Genomic DNA, 12,981 nt, shown 5'->3' on the forward strand with positions numbered 1-12,981 from the left:
ACTTTCCAAAATTGCACAAATGCTCTGAAATTTCTTCTATTTGCACTTTAGCCCCTTCTGAATTTTCCAAATAAAATCTGATTTTGGGTCTTGAATTGCCATTTAGACCAATAAAACTTATATTCTCAGCTGCACAAATAAATATTAGAACATCCAAGAATAATTTATGCGCTAAAACTCACTTTTTACGTCTCTTTATTTCCTAAACCCAACAATTCTAATCATCACAAATTCACTTAAAATCAACCATTTAAGCACAATTATCCCATCAAAAATTTGAATTTTAAAGCATAAATGTGGCATAAATATGCAATCATCACTCACCCACAAAACAATAAAAAGGGTAAAAAGGAAGATGAAAAGTTGAAGTTTTAAAAATCAAAAAGAAAAAAAAATCTTCCTTAAAAGAGCAAGAAATAGAGTTGTTTTTGAAATCAAGTGTCATTACTCTTTCTATATCAATTTCAAAAGCTCAGAAATTCCAAGAAAATTTCCTACCTTTGCCTTGGCCTCAATACAACCTTTAAAAAGCCCTCATGATCAATAATTGCATGTTTTCTGAAGTATGTGAATGATAAAGTCTTGTTAATATCAAGGGTGTCTACTTACATGGGTATTTTGAGTGTAAACACAAGCCAAAAACACTTGAGAGAGTTGGAGAGGAATAGATACATATTGACTTGAGTGTTATCCTTCACATTTTATTTTCTTGGGAATTCAAAATGGTCAACTTATGTGTGAAGAATAGAGTGATTTCATTTGCATGTCCATGACAAAGTAATGTCTAGATGATTGATCTATGTCTAGTGCTGCTCATTCTTTTGATCCAAATGCATATATGGAATAAAATGACTGAGAACAAAGTCTTGGAATTAATCAATTTTTCCCAGGAGTGCAAAAGGATAAGTGTGGGGTGTGATGAGTGCATATTTATGCCCACATTTATGCTTTAAAATTCAAATTTTTGATGAGATAATTGTGCTTAAATGGTTGATTTTAAGTGGATTTGTGATGATTGGAATTGTTGGGTTTGGAAATTAAAGAGATGTAAAAAGTGAGTTTTAGCGCATAAATTATTCTTGGATGTTCTAATATTTATTTATGCAGCTGAAATTAAAGTTTAATTGGTCCAAATTGCAAATTAAGGCCCAAAACCAGGTTTTATTTGAAAAATAATGTACAGATGGGCCAACAAGCAGACTTTACCCTTGCACCTCCTAAATTTTCCTACATACACTCCTATTTCTGAAACAGGCCAAACAACCAAGCCCAAACACTAAGCATTTTCTCCTACAACCCCTAAAATTTCCTATTCCTACCCCTCCTAAATCAGACTCCACCAGATCATGCCACGTGTCCAAATCCTCCCCACACAGATTTAGCCAACCACATGCTGCCACATCACCCCCTCTGCCACATCATCATCTTCCACGCATCAAACCCTAATTCCAATTCAAGCAGAACCCTAGCCGCCACCACCTTGTCGTCGCGCCACTACTGGTCACCACAGAGTCTCGCCGTCAATCGCCGTTGCACAGGAACTGCGCCACTAGTGGCCACCATCAACCACCTTCTTCCACGACCAATAACCACATGCCGCACCGCCATCAAACCCAGCATCGTCACCGTCTCCCATGGCAGCTATCATCGCGCCACCACGCCGCATATCCAAACCACCACGTCGCTATCCTCCGTCGTAGAGCTGCCCAGAATCGCGAAGACCATCGTCGCGAGGCCACCACTGGGTGAATCTCTCCACCATCGCGCAACCTTTCTTCTTCACGAGTTCTTCATGCCTTGCCGCCAACCATTGCCGCTTCTTCATCTTCTCCACTACCTGCAAAGCAAACACAGATCCAGAAACAGAAATCAAAACTGTTGCCGCCACCGAGAGCACCATGGAAATCGCGAATTTCCCTTTTTCTTCCTCCATCAGCATCGACGTTCTTCCTTCACCCCTTCAAAGCGCCGTTGCAGAGCCAACCCTCCACAGAAATCGCTGCCATGCTTCGCAAGCTTCACCACCAGATTCGCAAATCGAAATCTCCTTCATCAGCAAGGCGATGACAGTTCGCAACAGCGGTGCCAGAAACGTCTCCTCTTTTCCTCATGATGGCAAAGTGGCGGCACCGAGAAAGGTCCTTTCCCCTAATTTGCAGAATCCTAATTTTGGGTGGAAAGAGAGCAGACACGTGGCGAGCACTCATTGTGTTCTTTCTCTGGTCAAAACTGGTCAATGCTGTTTGAATCTGGTCAAGGGTGGTCAACTAAGGGGCTTTCTTGCAATTTCAGAAATTAAAATGGGGCTAAAGTGCAGATAGAAGAAATTTCAGGGCTTATGTGTAATTTTGGAAAATTTAGAAAAGCTAAAAGATAAAATTCAGTTGTTGAATTAATTTAATTTGAGAATATCAACAGAAAATATCTTCCAAATAATGTTATAATTATCTAAATCCTTTAGTTATTTGGAAGATATGAGATAAAAGATTTTGTCAACTGAATATTCAGAGTCCAAGCCCATTCAAGCCCTATATAAAGAGACCCAGGGTACTTCACTTAATTCATTCTCTCATACTCCTCTCATTTTTCTTTCATCTTGTATTCAACTCCATTCATGGAGAGCTAAGCATCTAGGGCTATTCTGCTGTAATTCCATGATGGATTCTGAGGTTACGTTTAATTAATGCAATTGTTTACTTTGATTATTGATTTAAGTTGTTCTCTCTATGTCTTTCATCTCTCTATCTTGTTAAAAGTAAAGATTTTTGCATCATAATGTGTTTGAATCTACATGCATATTGATTATATGAGTTCTAGGGTTTCTAGGTTTAATTAAGAATCTACTTTGATTTAATTTAGGAACTTTCATATGATTAAATGGTTTTTACTATCAATTGAGAATGTACTTTGGTTGGTAGTAATAATTTCAACTATAATTAATTGAGAATTTAATTTGATTGATTAACTTTTAACTTGGTTAGGAGATTTAAGAATAGACATGATTAAACACAATAGAATTTGATTGAGAATGTACTTTGGTTGAATTTATTGTGAATAATCTAGAAAGGTTTTTCATTTGATTGAGAATTTACTTTGGTTAAATGCACGATCGCCCTCAAATTAATTAAGAATGTACTTTAATTAATTTGAAACTTAAACAATAATTAATTGAACAATTATTCGTGAATAACCGATGATGAATCTATCTTGGAAAAGCAGTGGAATTAGCCTATTTAATCATAACTGTTTTTAAGTTTCCTATTTATTCTTTAAACATTCTTCAACCATTACTTTTATTCATAAGCATTGCATAACATTCATAAGAGTCAGATATTCGAAAGCAATTCCGTGTTCGTAGGGAGACGACTCAGGGTTACTTTAGCCCTATCTACTTTCTTGGATACTACTTGGCAGTACTGAAGTTGCGTTAAAAAGTAGTATTAATTTGATAGCTTCAACGACAGCGTATGAGGAAGCCAAAAGTTTCTTCTTCCGACAGTATCAAAAAGTACCGTACTTTTGGATCTTTTTTCTTTTTCCCCTCCCATAGAACATCGAATGCTGCGGGGTTGGGACGTGAAGGGAAATGAAGTAGTTGGGAGCATTAATGGTGTGCTCTTACCAGAGCATTAATAGAACATCGAATTCGATAGGCTTGGACGTTTTTTTCTTCCGCCAATAGCAAAAGGTGGAACTCATATGAAGATTTATTCTTTAAAAGCAGACATGAAATATTTTCTTTTTACCTCTTCCTTAATCTATTCAAGTTAGCAGTGTACTGAAACTTGGACTTTTAACAAGTAATCAGTTTTTGATCAATATCAAAACTGCATAATCGTATCTTCTCAACTAGATTGAGGGTTAGTCCATATATAATTCAATCAACATTCACAATTCACAGATCGTTTACTAAAATAAATCTTCATTTCATTTCAAAATAAAACGGAAAGCAGTACATAAAACCCGAGGTGGCTTATTAGCCATGATTACAAAAGAAAACTTAGAAAAGTAGTCCCTATTATTATCAAGAAGATTCCATTGAATCTTCATCATCAGAATATTCAGTTTCAGAGCCAATGCCATTCTTGTTTAGCATATCTCCCTTCTTCTCCAGTCTAAAAAGAGTCTTTTCAACTAACTCATCTCTTTCAGACGTCTTCCTAAATTGATCACAACATATTTCTCAAAATCAATTTGTGGAATGAAGGTAGTAGGTGGACTTCCAACAGTTTGCTCATCAATGAAGAATCATCCATTCACAGTCCTTTCCAACCCAATAGAAAACAAACTTGGTATACCAATTTCTTGTGACTTGTAGAACGGAAGTTTGTCTTCTTTAGAGACATCTACTCCTTGGAGTACTAGAACCTTGCTGATAAATACTCAATATGGGAATTTGTGTGCATAATTATCTCCTGCACCGATCATGTGGTCTTTTAGTACTGCAACCCTGTTGGTTGGGATTCTAGTATTGATAGCATTTAACAGAAATATATCGTCTGTTGACATTCTGTCCTCGACAAATCTTCCAGGCAGCAGTAGCCAAGTCAAGACATAAGCAATAACTTTCTCCTCTTTGTTTAAGCCATCATGTAGGTACTGCTTATCGACCCTGTACCTTCCTGGATATCTTAAGCAGTTTATATATATAGCTCTCTTTGTTAGCCATTTGTTTGAGTCAGAATCACGGATATGAGAATCCAATCCTTCAAGTTTCAGTCCAACAATATTTGACCAAACATTATCGTTAATATTAATGTTAACACCTTTTACCCTTGAGTGAATGACCCCATTTAGAACTCTCAAGTTTGTGTAGAAAACCTCTACCAAATTTGGATAGCAATCTCCTTTCATATGGAAAAAATCAGTAAGCCCTTGATATGCAATCGATTCTTGAAAAAGGAACCCTTCTTTCTTGAACAATTGCAGGTCCAGATACTTGTGAGGAACTACAATTTTTAAATGTCTCCAGTATAAAAACTTTCCTCGGATCTCTTCATCACGTATCCATCCAGATGGGTTTGCGTTTCTTGTAACCCGGGCAACCTTCTCTTTTCTTCTTGATGATGATGACGAAGAAGCCATGTCTGAATAGATTTCTCGGAATGTCTTCCACAATCTAGAGTTTTTAACTTCTCAACTTCTCAACTTCTCAGCTTTAAAAATACAAAGGAGACGTTTGCTGATGAATCGACAAGTGTACCGAATCGCACAAGTAATATAAAATGGTAAGACCAAGTATCGTATCCCAAATGACTCTCGGCACTAGATAGTTGTGTGATAACTTGATTAATGAAGACTTAAAGAAAATGAGATCATTGGTTTCAGATGCAAAGACAAAAAGATAAATATGAATGCAACTTGATCAGTAGCATAATAACACAGTGATGAACGAATGTTGTTTATAATATGAGATGCAAGTTCCCTCTCATGTAAGAATTCTTCTTTAAGCATTAATGTTAACGTCACTCACTGAATCACTTAAACTCGATCCCTCGACGAAATAAGAATGTCCTTAATCACCAGTTCATGCAATTCCTAGTAATTAAATGTGAAGATCAAGAGCTTTAAGACGACTGATGTGAGGGTCGCACCTCCCACAAAAGTTGTGCATATAAGAATGCAGTATAGACTAGGAAGTGACTCCTAGGTCGTCTCTCAAGGACCAAATTGGGTTCAGTCTCAGATCAACACGTAGTGGGGGGGTTTTGTGAAAGATTTTTGTGAATGCGAGTAAACTAAATTAAAACACGAACATAAACACGGATGGAAACACAGATATAAACACAAAATTAAAATGACAGGTCACTTAAGCTAACATCGTAACTAAAATATCACAACCACGAAAAATAAAGGACATTAACATGAAAAGTGCTTAAATCGAATTAAAAGTGCAACATTGATCTACACAATTAAATGCAAACATGAAAATCGCAGGCAATTGAAATGAATGCTTAAAGAACATTTAACATTAAATACTTGAAGTAGTAGGAAAACTAAAACCACTTGGCACTACTCTCCTTCATCCAAACGTGATACGAAGTGCTTCATTATTCCAAATAAAAAAAATCAAATCTCCTAATCTGGGCGTAACAGCTGCTCCCCAGCCGTGACACCTATGTGCTGTGCTTCCAACTCCCGTGAACAATTCCTTTCCATTCTCTCGGTGCTTCCTTCACACGTCCACGCGCACACCATTCTTCCACCTAATCTCCCTTCAACCAGTTACAATCTCACGTGTAATGCTCCCAGCTCCCGTGAATGACCGTGCGCCTAAAAGAAGAGAAAGAAGTGCTCCTCCTCTGTCCGCACACGTTGCTCCAACACACACACATTGCTCTACATGACAGCACCTCTTCTTTCGTGAATGTGCCTCCCAAAATCAATCAATCAATCATAAGCCTTAAAAACCGTGACCATGTGCGTAATTTAATGCTTCCAACCGTGACATGGTCCCTCCTAATAATGCTGGAATGCTACTCCAAATGAAATGCCCGTCTATTGCTAAAGCCAAATGAATCACACCGCATGTGCTTCCCCTATTTCCGTGATGGACTTTGGAGTAAACCCTTATGACGTGACAACAACAGCTCTTCTCGGTGACACCCCTCCATCCAATCTAAAATCATGCAAGAGCTCTCTAGACTAAACCATCTCATCCGGCCATGTGTCCGCGTTCCACTCTCAATCTCTACATGTTGTTGCTTCTCAATGTTCCAAGAGGTGCTTCTCATAACGCGTGGCGGCTGGAGCTCTCCCTATTCAACAACCATTTTTTTTTCTTCAACCGAGAGCCCCTGGACGCGTAACTCCCTTTAAGGACGTGGCGGCTCCAACTGGGTGCAGCAAGCTGAGCGTGTCTCTCCCAAAACCCAACCAATCTCCGTGTGAAAGCAGGCCCTCCATCCCATCATCACCAACCTGTCAGCATATTGGAATTAAAAGACACAAAGAACATTCAATAAAAGTGTTGTAACCAAATGGAAGCGGCAATGAGAATTCAACAAAGATGATAAAAATTCATTCCATTCCTCCAATTCAAAACAACGTTCAGCCCCTAAGAAAAAGTTCCAAAACTACAGTAGTCTCCCCCCAAAACTCCCAAAAGCCAAGAGCGTGTGGCAAGTGGCGGCTATCGTTTCCAAGGGCCGTGGGTCACCTGTAATAAGGGTGGGGTCCACACAAAAACCCTAAGGTGCCAAGTCATTTTTCCTTCACATTTTGGGTCTAGTCTACTTTACCAAAAATTGTCCCAAAATGTAAAAGTTGATACAGAAATTCTAAACTACTGAATTACAATTTAATTAATTCTAAAATGTCTGTGTGGAAAGTCTTGAATTTATTCGGCATTCTTCCTGATGTCCCAAAATGTATTTCCGAAATTTTCCTGCACTTCAAAAATGCACTTAATCAGCTCAGAAAACCCAAATTAGCACAATTACAAATTTCCGACCAAATTAAGCAAAATTCGGAAAACGGGGAAATAACAAACAATTAAACACAATTCCCTGGTTTATTTAAGTGCAATAAACTAAATATAATTCAAGAAATAACGACTCATCAAAATAGACCACACTTAGTCTTTTGCACTCCTGGGCAAAATCAAGACGAAAACCAGGGAACTACTCAAGACATTCAGGGAAGCTGACACAGACTCGACAGATAGACAACAAAGACTCAACAAGGACAGAAACAGAATTACACAGTCCTCAAGAATCTGGACCAGAGAAAAGAAGTAGACAATTCCAACACAGAATGAATCAGAGAAAGCAGATACTCATGAAATCATCCAAGCAATTCAAGACATGGCAAAATGATCAATCAGCTCAAGAGGTGAATCAAAAGTAACAGAACCTCACAGATGCACACAATCAGTGTTTCTCTCAAGTGTTTAAGGTAAATCAATGTCACTCAATGCACTCAAGAAAGCAATCACAAATAGACTTGGCAAGCCTCTAATATCAACACTCAAGCACATACGCATGTTCAAATCAAAAGGTCTTTTCATGGTTGTAATGGGGCCAAGGACAAGGGAGGATATATCTGGATAAGAAGCTACAAACCATAAGGAACAGAGGAGCAATGGGGAACAAGTGTAAACACATTCAAACACACCCACAACCTCTACTTCCATCCTCTTCTTGACTCCATTATTCACAATTATTCACAATTTTTTTTCACTATTTTTCTGCTATTTTTTTTTTCATCTTGTCTCTTTTCTTTTCTCTCTTTTTCAAAACAAAACTATAAAAGACAAGATACACTATATTTACAAAAACAAAACAAGAAGAGGAACCAACTAGCCAACTCATCAGAATCCCCAAGGAGACCACACTTGTTCCCAAAACACTTCCAAAGCTCCAAAATTCCCTAAGGTTAAGGTAATCATGGTTTTTCACTCTAGGGCTAGTGTATGAGCTTCAAAACAAAGAAATGAGGGAAAGTATAGGCTCAAAAGGGGTTATCAAAGGATTAGAACAAGGTAAGCTTATTTGGCTAGAGAGGCTCAAAAACAAAACTGCCTTTATCACTTCCAAACATGCATATCAATCAAGAATTATCAACAAGAGTCAAGCCAAGGCATATGTGCAAGCAATCAAGAGACATATCACACACAAGAAAGAACATCAAGTGGCTCAAATCTCACACAGGGTAATTTATGTCACAATCAATTCAACCTCTCAAACATCATAATCATCTTCTCAAGCAGAGAAAAGCAAGGATTTCAAACAAATCAGAGTATCAATGAAGTGAAAGATACATCTACAACCCTAAACAAAGTCCAGAAATCAAGAGAAATCATGTAAAACTGTACACAGACACGACAAAAATAACCTAGAAAAGAAAAAAATTTAACCAAGAAAACAAAAACTAACGAAGAAAAATAAAAATCTCCCCAATAGACCACACTTAAACTACACAGTGTCCTCAATGTGTCATAAGCATAAGATCAGAAATCATAACAGTCAACAGATCATGGACAAGTGCAATAAAAGTAGGGAAATGGGGAGAAGAGAAAAGGAAAACTCCCCTGATCATGGTGGCAGTTGCCAATTTTGGACTTGCAGGGAGATATCTTCCACCATTGGATCCAGCAAGGAAGTTTTGAGGAAGAATTGCTTCATCCTCCAGATTTGATCTAGCAGGGAGATATCATCCACAGCTGGATCTAAGAAGCAAAGATTATTGATGAGCAGGTTCAGCCGGTGCCTATTGATGTTGAAGCTTTTGTCAGTGTTAGCACCTTTATTTTCCACTGTGGGTGCATGTTGGTCAAATTCATGTGTACCTCCTGCAACATGGTTAGTGCAATGTGGCTCCAAAGAAATGACACACAGGGGTATAACACCCAATCCCAGTGTAACAGGCTGAACAACAGATAAACTCTCAGAACATGAATCAATTTCAAAATCACAAGCAATATCAACTACAGACTCAGATTCACGTTCAATGCATGGAGAATAAACATTCGGATGCGACAGCAAAAATTGGTTCTCATCATGCATAGAGGGAAAACTAAAATCAGACTCAACAACAATATAATCATCAGCATACCTCTCAACAACATAATCATCAATAGCACAATCATCAACAGAATAATCAATTTGAGGTATGTTTACCTCCACTTCCCTAAAGATTGGAATAGTGGTGGAGGATGAAAATGATCTACCTGGCTCAAAATTGCTGCTTATACCTGCCTGGTCCTCAAAATACTCATCACTCTCCTCAGGTGCAAGAGTAGGGACATAGGATGATGGGAAAGTAGATGGCACCATAGTAAGTTCATGACTCTTCTCCCCATCTTCTATGTTGATGCCACTATCATCATCATCTGGAATCTGAACAGTCTGAAATGGTAACTCTGAATCTTGAGACTGTTCCTCAGTGAGTTGAGTGGCCATCTGCCCTATCTGATCAGTCATACTCTGAATGGCAGCTCCTATTTCTTGCTGGAACTGCATGTTCTCTTGCCGAAACTGAAGGTTCTGCATGGTCATCTGCTCCAACAACTCCTGCAATGTAGGCTCAGAAGTAGAAGGCTGAGGAGTTATTTGGGCAGGAGCATCATATTGCTGACTTTGGTATTGCTGGACTGGTGGAGGCATAAAAGTACTCTGGAATGGTGGTTCTTGATATTGATGCTGTGGAGCATCATACCATCCCAATGTAGGGTCATTCCATCCAAGACCGTTGCTGTAAGCATATTGCACAGGGGAAAATTTGCTCAGAAACTGGTGCTCAAGATATCCCCAATCGGTAACGGATCTCAGAGGAAGAGAGTCTTTCAAATCCTTAGCTGCTCCTTGTAATGAATGCGGAAATGCGCTCAAGAAAATGTAATCAAGAGGGACATCTGGAGGCTTCATTGAAGAGCACATGATGTGGAGCTCCTCCAAATGTCTGTGTGGGCATTCTCCTGCAAAACCATGAAACTTAGGCAGCAAATGTATCAGTCCAGGGGTGAGATCGCAATGAAGATCATCCTCCTTAAGTGAAACCGGCTCACAAAGAGCACTCTCATAAATTAGAGGATGAGTCATATTGTTCTCAACATAGAAATCAGCAGAATATGAATTACAATCAGAGTAACATGCAGAAGGAGAATCATAATTAGAGGCACTAGCAAAACAAGCAGTATTCACGAAATCAAAATAGGTAGACATGGAAAAAGAATAATACTAAAAATCACGAAACAAATAAAACACAACACATTTATACATGCAACACACACACACAACAGAACATCACGTCACGTCACATCACAACACAAGACAAAACACAACACATACTAACACAACAGAAAGACCTAAGACCGAACCATTGGTCCCCGGCAACGGCGCCATTTTGATGTGAGGGTCGCACCTCCCACAAAAGTTGTGCATATAAGAATGCAGTATAGACTAGGAAGTGACTCCTAGGTCGTCTCTCAAGGACCAAATTGGGTTCAGTCTCAGATCAACACGTAGTGGGGGGGGTTTTGTGAAAGATTTTTGTGAATGCGAGTAAACTAAATTAAAACACGAACATAAACACGGATGGAAACACAGATATAAACACAAAATTAAAATGACAGGTCACTTAAGCTAACATCGTAACTAAAATATCACAACCACGAAAAATAAAGGACATTAACATGAAAAGTGCTTAAATCGAATTAAAAGTGCAACATTGATCTACACAATTAAATGCAAACATGAAAATCGCAGGCAATTGAAATGAATGCTTAAAGAACATTTAACATTAAATACTTGAAGTAGTAGGAAAACTAAAACCACTTGGCACTACTCTCCTTCATCCAATACTGTGTAGCTTGAATTAAATAAAAGAAACTTTAATCCCTTGAGCGTGCTGCACCAAACGTGATATGAAGTGCTTCATTATTCCAAATAAAAAAAATCAAATCTCCTAATCTGGGCGTAACAGCTGCTCCCCAGCCGTGACACCTATGTGCTGTGCTTCCAACTCCCGTGAACAATTCCTTTCCATTCTCTCGGTGCTTCCTTCACACGTCCACGCGCACACCATTCTTCCACCTAATCTCCCTTCAACCAGTTACAATCTCACGTGTAATGCTCCCAGCTCCCGTGAATGACCGTGCGCCTAAAAGAAGAGAAAGAAGTGCTCCTCCTCTGTCCGCACACGTTGCTCCAACACACACACATTGCTCTACATGACAGCACCTCTTCTTTCGTGAATGTGCCTCCCAAAATCAATCAATCATAAGCCTTAAAAACCGTGACCATGTGCGTAATTTAATGCTTCCAACCGTGACATGGTCCCTCCTAATAATGCTGGAATGCTACTCCAAATGAAATGCCCGTCTATTGCTAAAGCCAAATGAATCACACCGCATGTGCTTCCCCTATTTCCGTGATGGACTTTGGAGTAAACCCTTATGACGTGACAACAACAGCTCTTCTCGGTGACACCCCTCCATCCAATCTAAAATCATGCAAGAGCTCTCTAGACTAAACCATCTCATCCGGCCAAGTCATTTTTCCTTCACATTTTGGGTCTAGTCTACTTTACCAAAAATTGTCCCAAAATGTAAAAGTTGATACAGAAATTCTAAACTACTGAATTACAATTTAATTAATTCTAAAATGTCTGTGTGGAAAGTCTTGAATTTATTCGGCATTCTTCCTGATGTCCCAAAATGTATTTCCGAAATTTTCCTGCACTTCAAAAATGCACTTAATCAGCTCAGAAAACCCAAATTAGCACAATTACAAATTTCTGACCAAATTAAGCAAAATTCGGAAAACGGGGAAATAACAAACAATTAAACACAATTCCCTAGTTTATTCAAGTGCAATAAACTAAATATAATTCAAGAAATAACGACTCATCAACGACCAAGACTCATACCCTCATCTTGAGAAATATTACTCTTGGGAGTAATTCAATAAGAACCTAAATTGTAAGGAACCTCCCGACACTCATGCAAAAACTAACAGCGGGAGGATAAAAAATTAACATTTTTTTGAAATAGAAGGACTAAAATGTACCTTACTTTGAAAGAGGGACTAAAAACAAATTCGTTTGATAGTTTAGGGACAAAAAACATATTTAACCCATTTATTTATTTTAACCAAATTATATTAAGTTTATTTAACATTTCAAATGTATTTTATAATAACATTTAAGTTTTTTATATTGATTGATATATTTTTGCTTTAATATTAATTGAGAAATACATTTGAAATGTCAAATAAACTAGTGTTGTCAAAATGGGTCACCCGGCTCAACCTTGCCCAGCTCACCACGGGTTGGTCACTTAGTGAGACAACCCAATCTGACTAATTTATTAGCGAACCAAAAAAAATTGAACTCAGTCCGACTCACCATGGGTTGGTGGGTTAATTGGGTTAGCTCTCTAGCTCACTTAATTACAATTTTTTTTAAATAAAAAAATTACAATTTTTTTTGTAATTCAAATTTAAATAATTTCACTCATTTAAACTCCAAAGACAATTCAAA

Source organism: Vigna umbellata, chromosome 6, assembly GCF_029865625.1.
Source record: "Vigna umbellata cultivar VRB3 chromosome 6, Vumbellata_1.0, whole genome shotgun sequence".
NCBI lineage: Eukaryota > Viridiplantae > Streptophyta > Magnoliopsida > Fabales > Fabaceae > Vigna > Vigna umbellata.